Raw genomic sequence first — 13,060 nt, forward strand, 5'->3', positions numbered from 1 at the left:
CAGCCTGGGTCCATACCGACACATCCCAGGAACAGGTCGGGGTTGAATGGGGTTAGAATTTGCCTCCAAAGCGATTTTAGGGTCTGGCAGCTGCAGCACAAGGCAATTGGGGCTGGTGGGAGTCACTTTGGGGCTGTCACTAGCCACAGAAAACAGAACCTCTCCCAACATCCCCGACCGCTGCCCATCAGGGCATCTGGCCGTAGAGGAGCCGGGTCAGCGCCCCCCGTGGAAGGAATCAGGGGGATGGAAACCCCCAGGATGGGGAGTTGTGTGTTTCAGCCGTGTTAGTATCACTCAAACACATGCACAGTACCCACACGCAGAGCCAGTTCATGCTGTAAAACCCGCAGACCCAGGAGGGACGTGTTAATCTCAGCACAAGTTCTGCTTTAACCCATCAGAAATAACCCTGTAATTATTGTGGCGTCTCAGTGCCAGAGGACGCCAAACCCCTGAGCTGTCAGTATAGGGCCAGGGTGTAGCGTCACTGGACACTGTCAGCGCTTCGGCAGCGAGGCCTTGTACGTGCTGGCCCTGGTGGCTCAGACACATGGCTAGGGAAAGGGGAAGGTTACACAAATCCCCAGCCAGTGCCCTCACCCCTTCCTGCACCCCAACCCCCTGCCCAGCCCGGAGCCCCTTCCCGTACCCTGAACCCCTCATTTCTGCCCTTCATCCCCTGTTAGAGCCCTCACCCCCTCCCGCATCCTTACCCCCCTGCCCCAGCTAAGAGCCCCTTCCCATGCCCTGAACCCCTCACTCCTGGCCTTCACCCCCCTTTAGAGTTGCTGTGTCACTCTACTGGCTCTTTACCTCCAGCACCCACACTTGCCTTGCGAGCTCTAGCGCTGGCAGGCAGATGTGCACGCTGCTAGGCAGCAGCCTTGGTAACAGCAGACGTGTCTCTGTGGCGCAATGGGTCTTTGTGTTTTGCTGTTAAACAAAAGGATGGTGGTTTGAGCTCCCCCAGGCATGGCGGTAACCCCTTGCTCCTCAAGACCTGCTGGGAGCCTCAAAGGCTACCTTAAACCCATCTCTCTTGGCCCAAGTGGTTTCAGCTCAGGCCCGAAGACTGTGCTGGATGCAACTCAGAAATCCATCTCCCAGCACCCATGCTGGAGGCTCAGGCTTAATCCTCAAAGTTGAACGCAAAACCTTCAGCCAGGCATGTTTTGCTCCATTCTCGCCTCCGCCCGAGCGGCAATGGAGAAATGTAAGAGAAACGCTGGCTAGAAGACGCCTCCCTCTCACTTCTCTGTAGGCTGTGACATTATTGATATCAGCTGTGACCATATAGATCATTGCTGCCACCACTATTATATATTTGCAACTAATATTGTGCAAAAGTTGTAATGTGAGGTGTCTATGAAAAGGTTATGATTTGCTGGTTATAATTATATTAGCTGTATGTGTGTACCATTTTTGTATTTGAAATTATGAATATGGGCTACGTATTTGTATCTCAAATGTATTTGATTTCAAGTAGCCTCAGTGATGCATTTGATCAGATTCTTGAGAAAGGACTATTCTCAGTAAGTGCCCAATCAAGAAATGTTTCACTGACAATGGACTTTGGAAAATGCTAATCCACATCTGAGCTTTCCTGGGAACATTCAAACTAACATGTAAACAATGGCATAGGCCTGCAAATTGAATCATGCATGGACATGTGACCTGCCTATGTGACCCCAGACTCCATCTTGCTGCTGTCATTTTCCTAGGTCAGCCCTAGGACCAATCCTATTCAACTTATTCATAAATGATTTGGAGAAAGGGATAAAGAGTGAGGTGGCAAAGTTCACAGACGATACTAAACTGCTCAAGATAGTTAAGACCAAAGCAGACTGCGAAGAACTTCAAAAAGATCTCACAAAACTAAGTGATTGGGCAACAAAATGGCAAATGAAATTTAATCTGGATAAATGTCACGTTGGGAAAACATAACCCCAACTATACATACAATATGATGGGGGCTAATTTAGCTACAACTAATCAGGAAAGAGATCTTGGAGTCATCATGGATAGTTCTTTGAAGACGCAGCAACGAATTGACACATATGATCCCAAGATGAGATCATTAATACACTAACCTGAGGAGAAGGACACCCCAACACTAGCAGGGAGAGGAAATACAAAAAGGGAAGAGGGGAGAAACCCCTACTGAACATGCCTTACACCTAGCGATGGCAGCAGAACAGATTATCGGCTACACAACCCAAGAACGGGATCTGCATGTTGCTGTAGACAGATCAGTGAAAAGCTCCCCTCAATTCACAGCTGCCGGCAAAAAAGTTAACATCAAGTTAGTATTCATAAGGAATGGGCTGGAGAATAACACCAAACATTTGTATGCAAACCAAAGGGGAAGCCTCCAATACCCTGGGACCACCCTGCCTACTACAGCGCTGCACACAGGATATTTTATATCTATCTTTGAGAACTGGGGAAGAAATGGGTCTAAAAAGAAACATTTGCTAATGAGAGAAAACCACCCGAATATGAAGAGATTTTCTATTAAGTGAGAGTAATTGGACAGTGGAAGTTCAATTAACAGACAGCAATAATTCCCCCCTCCCCACACACACACACCCACACCATTCACATGGCAGCAGGGAGCCCTTTGAGGAGGTGCTTTAAGAGGGTATGTGAGGGGAGTGTGGAGCAGGAAAACTTCCTGGCAGTGGGAAGGAGGCAGAAGCAGGGGCAGGCAGGTGACTGGCAGTTGGGGGTAGCAGTAGCCAGGACTGCGTAAGCTTGTGCTGGACAGTCTCCACTGCGGACTTTTTCCTCCTGTCCCCTTCCTCGCCAGCAGAGAATGGCCACCCCAGCCCACCCCAGAGGCAGCTGTGTCTCAGGGCTCTGCAAATTGCATCCATTAAGCCCTTTTTCCTTTGGGGAATGATTCAGGACAATTTCCCAAAGAAAGGAAGGAAATTTGCTGCAGGTCAAACGGGTGTGAAAATATCCCAAATCTGAGATTGTTAAATTAATATTGGAGAATTAAAGAGAAAATGGGGCAAAATCTGAAAAGGAGACTAGAGAAAGTGTCAATAATTCTGCTAGCTTTTAGAGGAAATGGAATTGAACCGATTGACAGCCTGAGTTGAATCATGGGAACCGGGGACACAGGGAGCAAAACCAGCCCCTTGACCAGGGACTCGCTTCGCTGCAGGCAATGCACTGTGGGTATGCAAATAAGATACTCCGGCCGTCTCCGGCGCTCAAACGAGTCTTTTCTCCGAGCTGCCTCTGCTCCTTCCCCAGCTGGGCGGAGATTGGGATGCAGTGAGGGTGGGGAAGCTGCTCTCCTGATACAGTCCCGCTGATGGCCAGGCACATGGAGGACGGAGCCCAGATGAGAAGCCAGAGGGCACTTGGCCCACAGCTAAAATCTGGAGCAAAAGCACACACTTTGCAAAGGAACAGGAGCCGTGTTGTACTTGCTGCTTGGTCTGTCTCTCCTGCAAAGTAGCTGGCCTCAGATCCTTGGGGTTCGCTGAGCTGCAGCTCACCTTGATACACGGGAACAGCTTAAAAATCATGGCCTCTCAGGGTTGGAAGGGACCTCAGGAGGTCATCTAGTCCAACCCAATCCCCAACTAAATCATCCCAGCCAGGGCTTTGTCAAGCCTGACCTTAAAAACCTCTAAGGAAGGAGATTCCACCACCTCCCTAGGGAACCCATTCCAATGCTTCACCACCCTCCTCGTGAAAAAGGGTTTTCCTAATATCCAACCTAAACCTTCCCCACCGCAACTTGAGACCATTGCTCCTTTTGTTCTGTCATCTGGTACCACTGAGAACAGTCTAGATCCATCCTCTTTGGAACCCTCTTTCAGGTAGTTGAAAGCAGCGATCAATCCCCCCTCATTCTTCTCTTCTGCAGACTAAACAATCCCAGTTCCCTCAGCCTCTCCTCATAAGTCATGTCTTCCAGCCCCCTAGTCATTTTTGTTGCCCTAGGCTGGACTCTTTTCAGTTTTTCCACATCCTTCTTGGAGTGTGGGGCCAAAAACTGGACACAGTACTCCAGATGAGGCCTCACCAATGTCGAATAGAAGGGAACGATCACGTCCCTCGATCAGCTGGCAATGCCCCTACGTATACAGTCCAAAATGCCGTCAGCTTTCTTGGCAACAAGGGCACACTGTCGACTCATATCCAGCTTCTCATCCACTGTAACCCCTAGGCCCTTTTCTGCAGAACTGCTGCCTAGCCATTCGGACCCTAGTCTGGAGCAGTGCATGGGATTCTTCCGTCCTAAGTGTAGGACTGGGCATTTGTCCTTGCTGAACCTCATCAGGTTTCTTTCAGCCCAATCCTCTAATTTTTCTAGGTCCTTCTGTATCCTATCCCTACTCTCCAGCGTATCGACCGCTCCTCCCAGTTTAGTGTAATCTGCAAACTTGCTGAGAGTGCAGTCCAAGCCATCCTCCAGATCATTAATGAAGATGTTGAACACAACCGGCCCCAGGACCAAACCTTGGGGCACGCCGCTTGATATCGGCTGCCAATTAGACGTGGAGCCATTGATCACTACCCACTGAACCCAACGACCTAGCCAGCTTTCTGTCCACTTTATAATCTATTCATCCAGCCCATACTTTTTGAACTTCCCGACAAGAATACTGTGGGAGATTGTATCAAAAGCTTTGATAAAGTCAAGGAGTAACACCTCCATTGCTTTCCACTCATCCGCATGTAGAACTGATAAATGAAATTTTTTTCAATTATTAACTTTATTAATGAACTTCTGTTCACCATTCACTACACTTGCCTATACTGTAACTTCTGTTCCATATTGTAATTCAAACCCCATTTTAAAACACTCACTCCATTTTGTAAAAGCTTCCTCCAACCTTCATTTTTGCAAACCCTGCTGTAATCTTATTAGTTTAGTTTAGATGTGTGAATGAGGTATGTATGAATGATGGAATCAACCTCCAGCCCCAGCCTGTCCTGATGACATAAAGTTCAAATACCAACGGCTGAAGACCTAGACAACAGCCCTAAACAAAGTAAGAAGCATCCACCCTAAAAAGAAAAGGACAACAGAAGGAAGATCAAAGCCAGGTCCAAGGCTGAAAGTCACGCCTGCAATTGATGGGTGATCAATCTAAACCCAGAGGCAGCGTGACACAGCAAGACCTATAGACTTTGAATCCAAACTAAAAGCCTATAAAAAAGAAGGGTGAGATGAGAAACTCTGGGGTAACATTCTGCAGCCAACATGGAAGGACATCAGTGCCTGCCCAACAGAGATCCAGCTTGTCCTTGTGCCCAGCTTTCCTGGCCAGTTAGCTGCCACAAACTACGAACCCAAGCTGCAAAATCAAGCCATGAACTTAAGCTATCTTCAGGACTGGTAACTATGCAGCAGCTGCAGAACACCTGATGAATGTGGGGGTGTGTGTGTGAATGTGTGTATGTGTGTGTGTATAGGTATTAGGTATTATAATGTGAATGTGTGTGTATGTGTGTGTGTGTATAGGTAATAGGTATAATGTGTGTGTATAAGAATTAAGATATTAGTTATTAGTCATAAATTGTTATCATAATAAATGTGGCATCTTTGTCTTGTCCCCTTTAATAAGATCCTGCTGGTTTTTACTGGTCTAATATAATTGGTACAACATTTTGGTGGAGAAGAGCGAAAGGGGGATTATTGGTATTTTTGCCTCACTTATTGTAAACCAATCTGTGTGCACACAACCAGCTCTACAGAGCACGGTTCTATTCTTGGTTAACCAAAACCTGCTGGCCCCCGTGTGGGTAGCAGGAAAATAAAGAGCTCTTAAAATTGTTAACAAAACCTGCTGGCCTCCGCGTAGGTAGCAGAAAACTTAAAATTGTTAACAAAACCTGCTAGCCTCCGCGTAGGTAGCAGAAAACATAAAATTGTTAACAAAACCTGCTGGCCTACGCGTAGGTAGCAGACAACATAAAATTGTTAACAATCTGCTGGCCTCCGAAGTGGTAGCAGAAAGAAAGAAAGAAAGAAAGAAAAATCAGGGGCAGCAAGAGGGTCCCAGATGCCAGCAGTGCTGCTTGCTGAACAAAATTAAAAATGTTTAAGAAAAGGTAAGGGAAAACAGTCTCAGAGGGAGGAATGGAGTCAAAAGTAGCTTCTACCTCACCTTTTATTAAAGAGATAATGCCTTCTAAAATCCTTCAGAGATATGGGCACAGTCCTTAGACTGAACAAGCCCTTGCAGATATCTGCACCATTTCGGATCTAGAGGATAGGTTGGCCCAATATATCCTCATATGTAAACCCCCAAATGCAACAAAAAGAGACGCTGCAGGGATCTGGCTGCTGTGGGAGGCTTGTAATGACAGCTACCTCCTAACAGCCTGTAAAAAGCTAAAAGAGAAACTATTCCAACTAAAAGAAAAAAGAAAAAAAAAAAGGAACATTTGAGACCCCAGAAGGGGCAGACTTTTGGGACCCCTCTGGAGAGTGGAAATGGGAATATTTGGGTAGATTCCTCCTCCCAGGGCCAAAATGCCATTGCAACAGTAACAACAGTGCCTGCTTCTGCCTCAGACCTCCAGGCCATGGCAAATGGCTGGGAATTTTAAAATGAAAAAAATAATCTAAAGTCACAAAGAAATGAACTACCTAATTAGCATTTGTGCAGCTCCAAGTACCAAACACACTGTGGCAAAGACTGAGCAGGGTCTGCCATGTGGGAGCACTGTGCTAATTTGTTTCTAAGCTTCTATTTTTCAGGCTCTGAACCAGAACATCAGGAGAGCTGGTATCAGCTGAAGAGTTATAAAATATCATGGTTACAGTGTCGCGACAAAGTCTGTGTTCAGTGTTCTGTGTTGCAAGTTCTGTGTCTGTCTCTAGTGGTGTCCTGTGCTAACATTGGGTCCAGAAACAGAAAGAAAGAAAATAAACGATACAGAGAGTTTAAAGCATCAGTTATTGTTTCATCGGGGATAGCATACAGACTAAGGGGGGGGGTCAGTATTTTGGTATTGGGCAGCATATCCCATATACAGTCTGTCATGTCCCCAATGCGGGGTGAACGGTGGGTGAGATCAAGATACAGTCGGGAGGCAGTGAGGGTACATCGCTCATACAAACAGGTTACAGACAGTCGTGGGAATAAAGGAGCGAGCTGGGTGATGAGGATAGGGCGACCCTCACATAGTGGAGTTTGGTTTGGTGGGTTCAGGGCTCAGGGGATAGAGTCCAACGGGGGAGTGTGAAAATCTCCTCCCCCCTTCGGGTGCACGGAGTCACGCCTGCTTACTCCTGGTATTGGTGGTGACCGGTGACGTGCTCCGTGTAGATGTCTCTGGACCATCTGATAGTGTCCGAGACCATCAGGCATCTACACTAGACAGGACAAATGTCTTTTCCTCTCTCTACTTCCCCCAAGTCCATCCAACTTTGCAATCACCACTTGTGTCCAAAAAACTTTGGTCCCCAGTGTATCAGGTTTATTTTTTGTTAGGTTATCTAATAGTCATTTTGCTGTTAGTTTTTGTTATTGATACATTTGTATTGTTAGTTACATTTGCTTATACTGTTAATTCCACACTTTCCTCTATGCACTCTGGTTCTACTCCCCCAAGCCCTAAAGGGTAGTTCTTGGGCCCTCATAACTTGTAAAACCTTGGCCCATAATTGTAGGGCCCCATCTTTCAGGTTCCCAGAAACTTCTTGAGAACAACTGTTAAAAATAGGGGATTCTGCAACATTTTAGCAACAAAATGTTAGTTTAAGTCCAAATCAGCTTAACCTTGCATAACAACTGTGGTCCTCCTACAAAATCTTATTTGCTGTGCGTGCTTAAAAAGGTCCTGACTTCAGTAACTTTTATTATTTGATGGCTATTGCTGCATCAAACTTGGTGCTCATTTTATTTGTCAATGTACCCAATGATTGTAATGGTTTTATTGTATTCCCAATTATTATAACTATAATTGTTTTCATTTATGTGTAGGTTATATCTGGTGTTTAGTCAATTGTAATAGCTTTAGTTATATTCACCTAGTTATAATTATTTGGTTTGTTTGCAACAGATCACCTTGCCCTACAATGTCAACAACTACTGTAATGGTCATAACTCAAGGAGCAAAGTGTTGCAGAAGCAGCCCACCTGGTCAGCAGTTCTAAATATAATTTTTCATCCCCTCATTGTCCTATTAGTAATCCTAACTGTTATGTTGGTTCTGCCTTAAAACAATTACATAAAGTGTGACCCATTCGATGCCCCTGGATTGAAGGATCAAAAGGGGGACAATGTAGAACTGATAAATGAAATTGTTTTCAATTATTAACTTTATTAATGAACTTCTGTTCACCATTCACTACACTTGCCTATACTGTAACTTCTGTTCCATATTGTAATTCAAACCCCATTTTAAAACACTCACTCCATTTTGTAAAAGCTTCCTCCAACCTTCATTTTTGCAAACCCTGCTGTAATCTTATTAGTTTAGTTTAGATGTGTGAATGAGGTATGTATGAATGATGGAATCAACCTCCAGCCCCAGCCTGTCCTGATGACATAAAGTTCAAATACCAACGGCTGAAGACCTAGACAACAGCCCTAAACAAAGTAAGAAGCATCCACCCTAAAAAGAAAAGGACAACAGAAGGAAGATCAAAGCCAGGTCCAAGGCTGAAAGTCACGCCTGCAATTGATGGGTGATCAATCTAAACCCAGAGGCAGCGTGACACAGCAAGACCTATAGACTTTGAATCCAAACTAAAAGCCTATAAAAAAGAAGGGTGAGATGAGAAACTCTGGGGTAACATTCTGCTGCCAACATGGAAGGACATCAGTGCCTGCCCAACAGAGATCCAGCTTGTCCTTGTGCCCAGCTTTCCAGGCCAGTTAGCTGCCACAAACTACGAACCCAAGCTGCAAAATCAAGCCATGAACTTAAGCTATCTTCAGGACTGGTAACTATGCAGCAGCTGCAGAACACCTGATGAATGTGGGTGTGTGTGTGTGAATGTGTGTACGTGTGTGTATATAGGTATTAGGTATTATAATGTGAATGTGTGTGTGTGTGTGTGTGTATAGGTAATAGGTATAATGTGCGGGTATAAGAATTAAGATATTAGTTATTAGTCACAAATTGTTATAATAAATGTGGCATCTTTGCCTTGTCCCATTTAATAAGATCCTGCTGGTTTTTACTGGTCTAATATAATTGGTACAACACGCAGACCCAGTTATCTCCTCACAGAAGGCAATTAGGTTAGTCAGGCGTGACTTGCCCTTGCTGAATCCATGCTGACTGCTCTTGATCACTTGCCTCTCCTCTGAGTGCTTCAGAATTGATTCCTCGAGGACCTGCTCCATGATTTTTCCAGGGACTGAGGTGAGGCTGACTGACTGGCCTGTAGTTCCCCTGATCCTCCTTCTTTCTTCCCTTTTTGAAAGATGGGCACTACATTAGCCTTTTTCCAGTCATCTGGGACCTCCCCCGATCACCATGACTTTTCAAAGATAGCCAGTGGCCCTGCAATTACACCTGCCAACTCCTTTAGCACCCTCGGATGCATCACATGCAGCCCAATGGATTCTTGCTCGTCCAGCTTTTCTAAATAGATTTGAACCACTTCTTTCTCCACAGTGGGCTGGTCACCTCCTCTCCATGCTATGCTGCCCAGTGCAGCAGTCTGGGATCTGATTTTGTTCGTGAAGATGGGGACAGGGGGAAGCATCAAGTACATTAGTTTTTTCCACATCCTCTGTCACTAGGTTGCCTCCCTCATTGAGTAAGGGCCCACATTTTCCTTGACTTTCTTCTTGTTGCTAACATACCTGAAGAAACCCTTCTTGTTGTTACTCTTAACATCTCTTGCTAGCTACAACTCCAAGCATGAGTTACCCTTCCTGATTTCACTCCTGCCTGCCTGAGCAATATTTTTATACTCCTCCCTGGTCATTTGTCCAATCTGCCTGGCTGGGGGGAGGATGTAAGCAGGGTGAGAATGAAATCTACCCTGACATCTGTTGGTGATCTTTTGTTAAGGCCTTTTGAGGCTGCTGTCATTTGCATGGTTCCACCCACCCCAAGATTGCATGATGGCGGTGCTTGTCCAAAGGATCATTTCTGCTGCTGTGGGATCCTCAGTCTCTTTCTTATTAGGGCAGTGGTAATAAAGTGCATTTATTCCAGTGATATGAATCAAGGACAGTAGAACGGAACTTAGCAGTTCATGATTTCGGGACTCACCCGAACCTACATGAATCTCGTTAGGCAAGGGACATGGGTTCCAAAACGTGGTGAAATAAGAGAGATTAAAAAGAGATATTTGCACTGAGTGCTATGGATTTCTATTGGAATCTTTAAATGCACATTTTATGCCCTTTGTGTCTCTCCAGTTTAAAAATAGGATGTTTTATATTTCTGATCCATGTTTAGAACTAGCCATAGATAAAAAGTGGGTAGTGACTAAATGCAGTTTTCTAGTATTCCTAAAGGATTAGTCTGTGATCCCTTTCCCATGCTAGAAGTTGAAAACAACTCCAGAGTTGGGGTAAAGGCTCCTCACCACTCAGGCAGCAAGAAAATTTTGCAGATTGGATTCTGAAAGTTAACCTGTGGGACACAGCTTTTGTGACACACTCTGAAACCAGATTCTTAGTAAGTAACACGTCAATGGGTGGGTTTACACAAATTCTGGCCTCTGGGACCAGAGCTGGGGGTGGGCCCCCCTAACTTTTGGTGGCACATGCACCACCTCTGCAAATCAACCTTTGCTACCTCACTCCATAACACCACACACACAGCAGCTGCCTTTTACCTCGCACAACAAAAACACACCCTGAAAAAGATCAAATGGCATAAGCTTAAGGCAAACAGACTGCACCACTAACAACAGCTCAAAGAAATTCAAAAACGCCTCTGTCTTTACACACCAGGGATGACAGGAATGAAACCAGCCCACACCACCTGTCAACAACCAAACAAACATCCATTCCAGCCTCCCACAAGCCTTGGGCATTGGGAACCCAGACCCCTTCATGATGAGTACTTTTCAGGCGAGGGTGAAGCTCTCAGGCCTCAAATGCCAGCTACAGTTACTCTCTCCTTGGTCCAAAACGAACAGCAAAATACACTGCATTACTCCTGCCCCAATAACAAAGAGACTGGGGATCCCACAGCAACTGAAATGACCGTTTGGACAAGCACTCCCATCATGCAATCCGGGGTGGGTGCAACCATGCAGATGACAGCAGCCTCAAAAGGCCTTTACAACAGATCACCAACAGATGGCAGGGCAGAGTTCATAGCGACCCTGCTTAAACTAGATTGTGGAAAAGATTAAAAAACACTGAACGTTCAAACTCACCAAATGCGGGTCAATCCATCCTCATCGTCCTATCCGCTCGTTATACTCCACACCTGAACTTAGCCCTCACATGGACAACATACCCTCCCAACTCAGTGTCTGTACGTTAACCTTTTACCCCCAGTCAGGGATATTGCAGATTAGGTATTCCTTATGCCACCCAATCTTAAACCGAACTTCGCACCCCCTGGATAATCTGTACGTTGTTCCCTGATCACCAGAAACTTCTGCTCCTAAACGCTGTACCGTACACTTTTTTTTCTCTTTCAACGTCATGTTAATAAAATGCTGACATTTGTTCGAGATCCCGGCTCCTCTTCCTTTGCAAGGCGTGTGCGTTTGCTCCGGGTTTTAGTCTGCTAAGACAGCGAGGGGGGCCGATTGAGCCAGAGGCTCTTGCCTGCTGCAGACACGGATCCAAGGCTGAACCTCGTCCCCCACCAGCTGAAGGCTTAACTGAGAGCAGTTTAAGAAGTGCTCCCGTCTCCGGCACTCAGCTACCCAGCTCCCAGTGGGGTCCAAACCCCAAAGAGATCCCTTTTACCCTGTAGACGCTGTAAAATCCTGTGACCAGGGCAGCTGCCTTGCAGCCTGCGCATCTGCTTGCCAGCATGAGAGCGCGTAAGGCCCTAATCTGGATAGTGCCAGCTGGGTGGGAGGGCTGTGAAGAGCCAGCAGAGTGGCAGAGCGGAAGCGTGCTGGGCCCATAACCCCGAGGTCGATGGATCGAAACCATCCTCTGCTACGCATGCATTTGTTCCTTTTCCCTCTGGGCCTTCCAGCGAGGAAGTGACCAGCAGAGCGGCAAGAGGTGGCTGAGGCGGTGGCCTGCCAGAGAGCTCCCGGGCTGAAGGCAAGAGGAAGGTCTGGGTGTGGCAAGGGCCTCCTGTCCCAGAATGAGGCTGCAGTGCTTCCTGCTCCCCTTTTCCCACCCACCCCGGCGGGCTGCGGGAGAACACGAGGGAGGCTCTCGGGGCGCTAGGCAGTGCTGTGTGGCTGTCAGGGGAAAGAGCCGAGGCTACCGACTCAACCTGCCATTGACTCGCTTGGTTCTGCGTGCCGTCAGCCGGGGCGGGCCTGGCTGCGCACGTGACTCAGACTTGGGCAGCATGGCTGCTCTTTCCTGACGAGGCATGAGGCAGGCCAAGAGCTTTGCACAGCCTACAGGGAAGTGGGAGGGAGGCGTCTTTGAGCAGGCGTGTCTCGTCCCCTTCTCCCTTGCCGCTTTGGCGGAGGCGGGAAGGGAGCAAAATGTTCCCAGCTGAAAGTTTTTGTGCTCGGCCTCGAGGATTAAGCCTGAGCCTCCGGCACAGCTGCTGAGAGACAGGTTTCTGAATGGCATCCAGCACACTCTTTGGGCCACCAGCTGAAAGCACTGAGGCTAAGAGGGGACTTTGGAGGCTCCCTGCAGGCCTCGGGGAAGCAAGGAAGTAGCACGGGCTCATCGCCGTCCCCGGGTGGGCTCGAACCACCATTCTTTCGGTTAACAGCCGAATGCGCTAACCCATTGCATCACAGAGACACGGATGGACAAGGTTGAATGGAGCACAAAAGTCGGCAATCAGCACAGGGTACGGTCTAGCATATGCATGCAGCTCTTAGACAAGCAACAGCAAGGAACTGGACTGGTATGCAGTGAAAGTTCTGTGGGAAGGAACCGAAAAGAGCACGGGGGCTGCTCTACAGTGCTTGCGTACGCTTTCTTTGGCCTGTTTTGCTGGAAGA

The 13,060-nt window shown here is 47.0% G+C and overlaps 1 non-coding gene across 1 annotated transcript; it reads right to left on the minus strand.

Moving 5' to 3' along the window:
* Window positions 1–12,783: 12,783 nt before the first annotated feature.
* TRNAN-GUU (transfer RNA asparagine (anticodon GUU)) lies at window positions 12,784–12,857 on the minus strand. Its single transcript has one exon. It is a non-coding gene; the product is annotated as a tRNA-Asn (tRNA).
* Between the last annotated feature and the right edge of the window lie 203 nt (window positions 12,858–13,060).

The sequence above is a fragment of the Gopherus flavomarginatus genome, unplaced genomic scaffold, assembly GCF_025201925.1.
Source record: "Gopherus flavomarginatus isolate rGopFla2 unplaced genomic scaffold, rGopFla2.mat.asm mat_scaffold_34_arrow_ctg1, whole genome shotgun sequence".
Lineage (NCBI taxonomy): Eukaryota > Metazoa > Chordata > Testudines > Testudinidae > Gopherus > Gopherus flavomarginatus.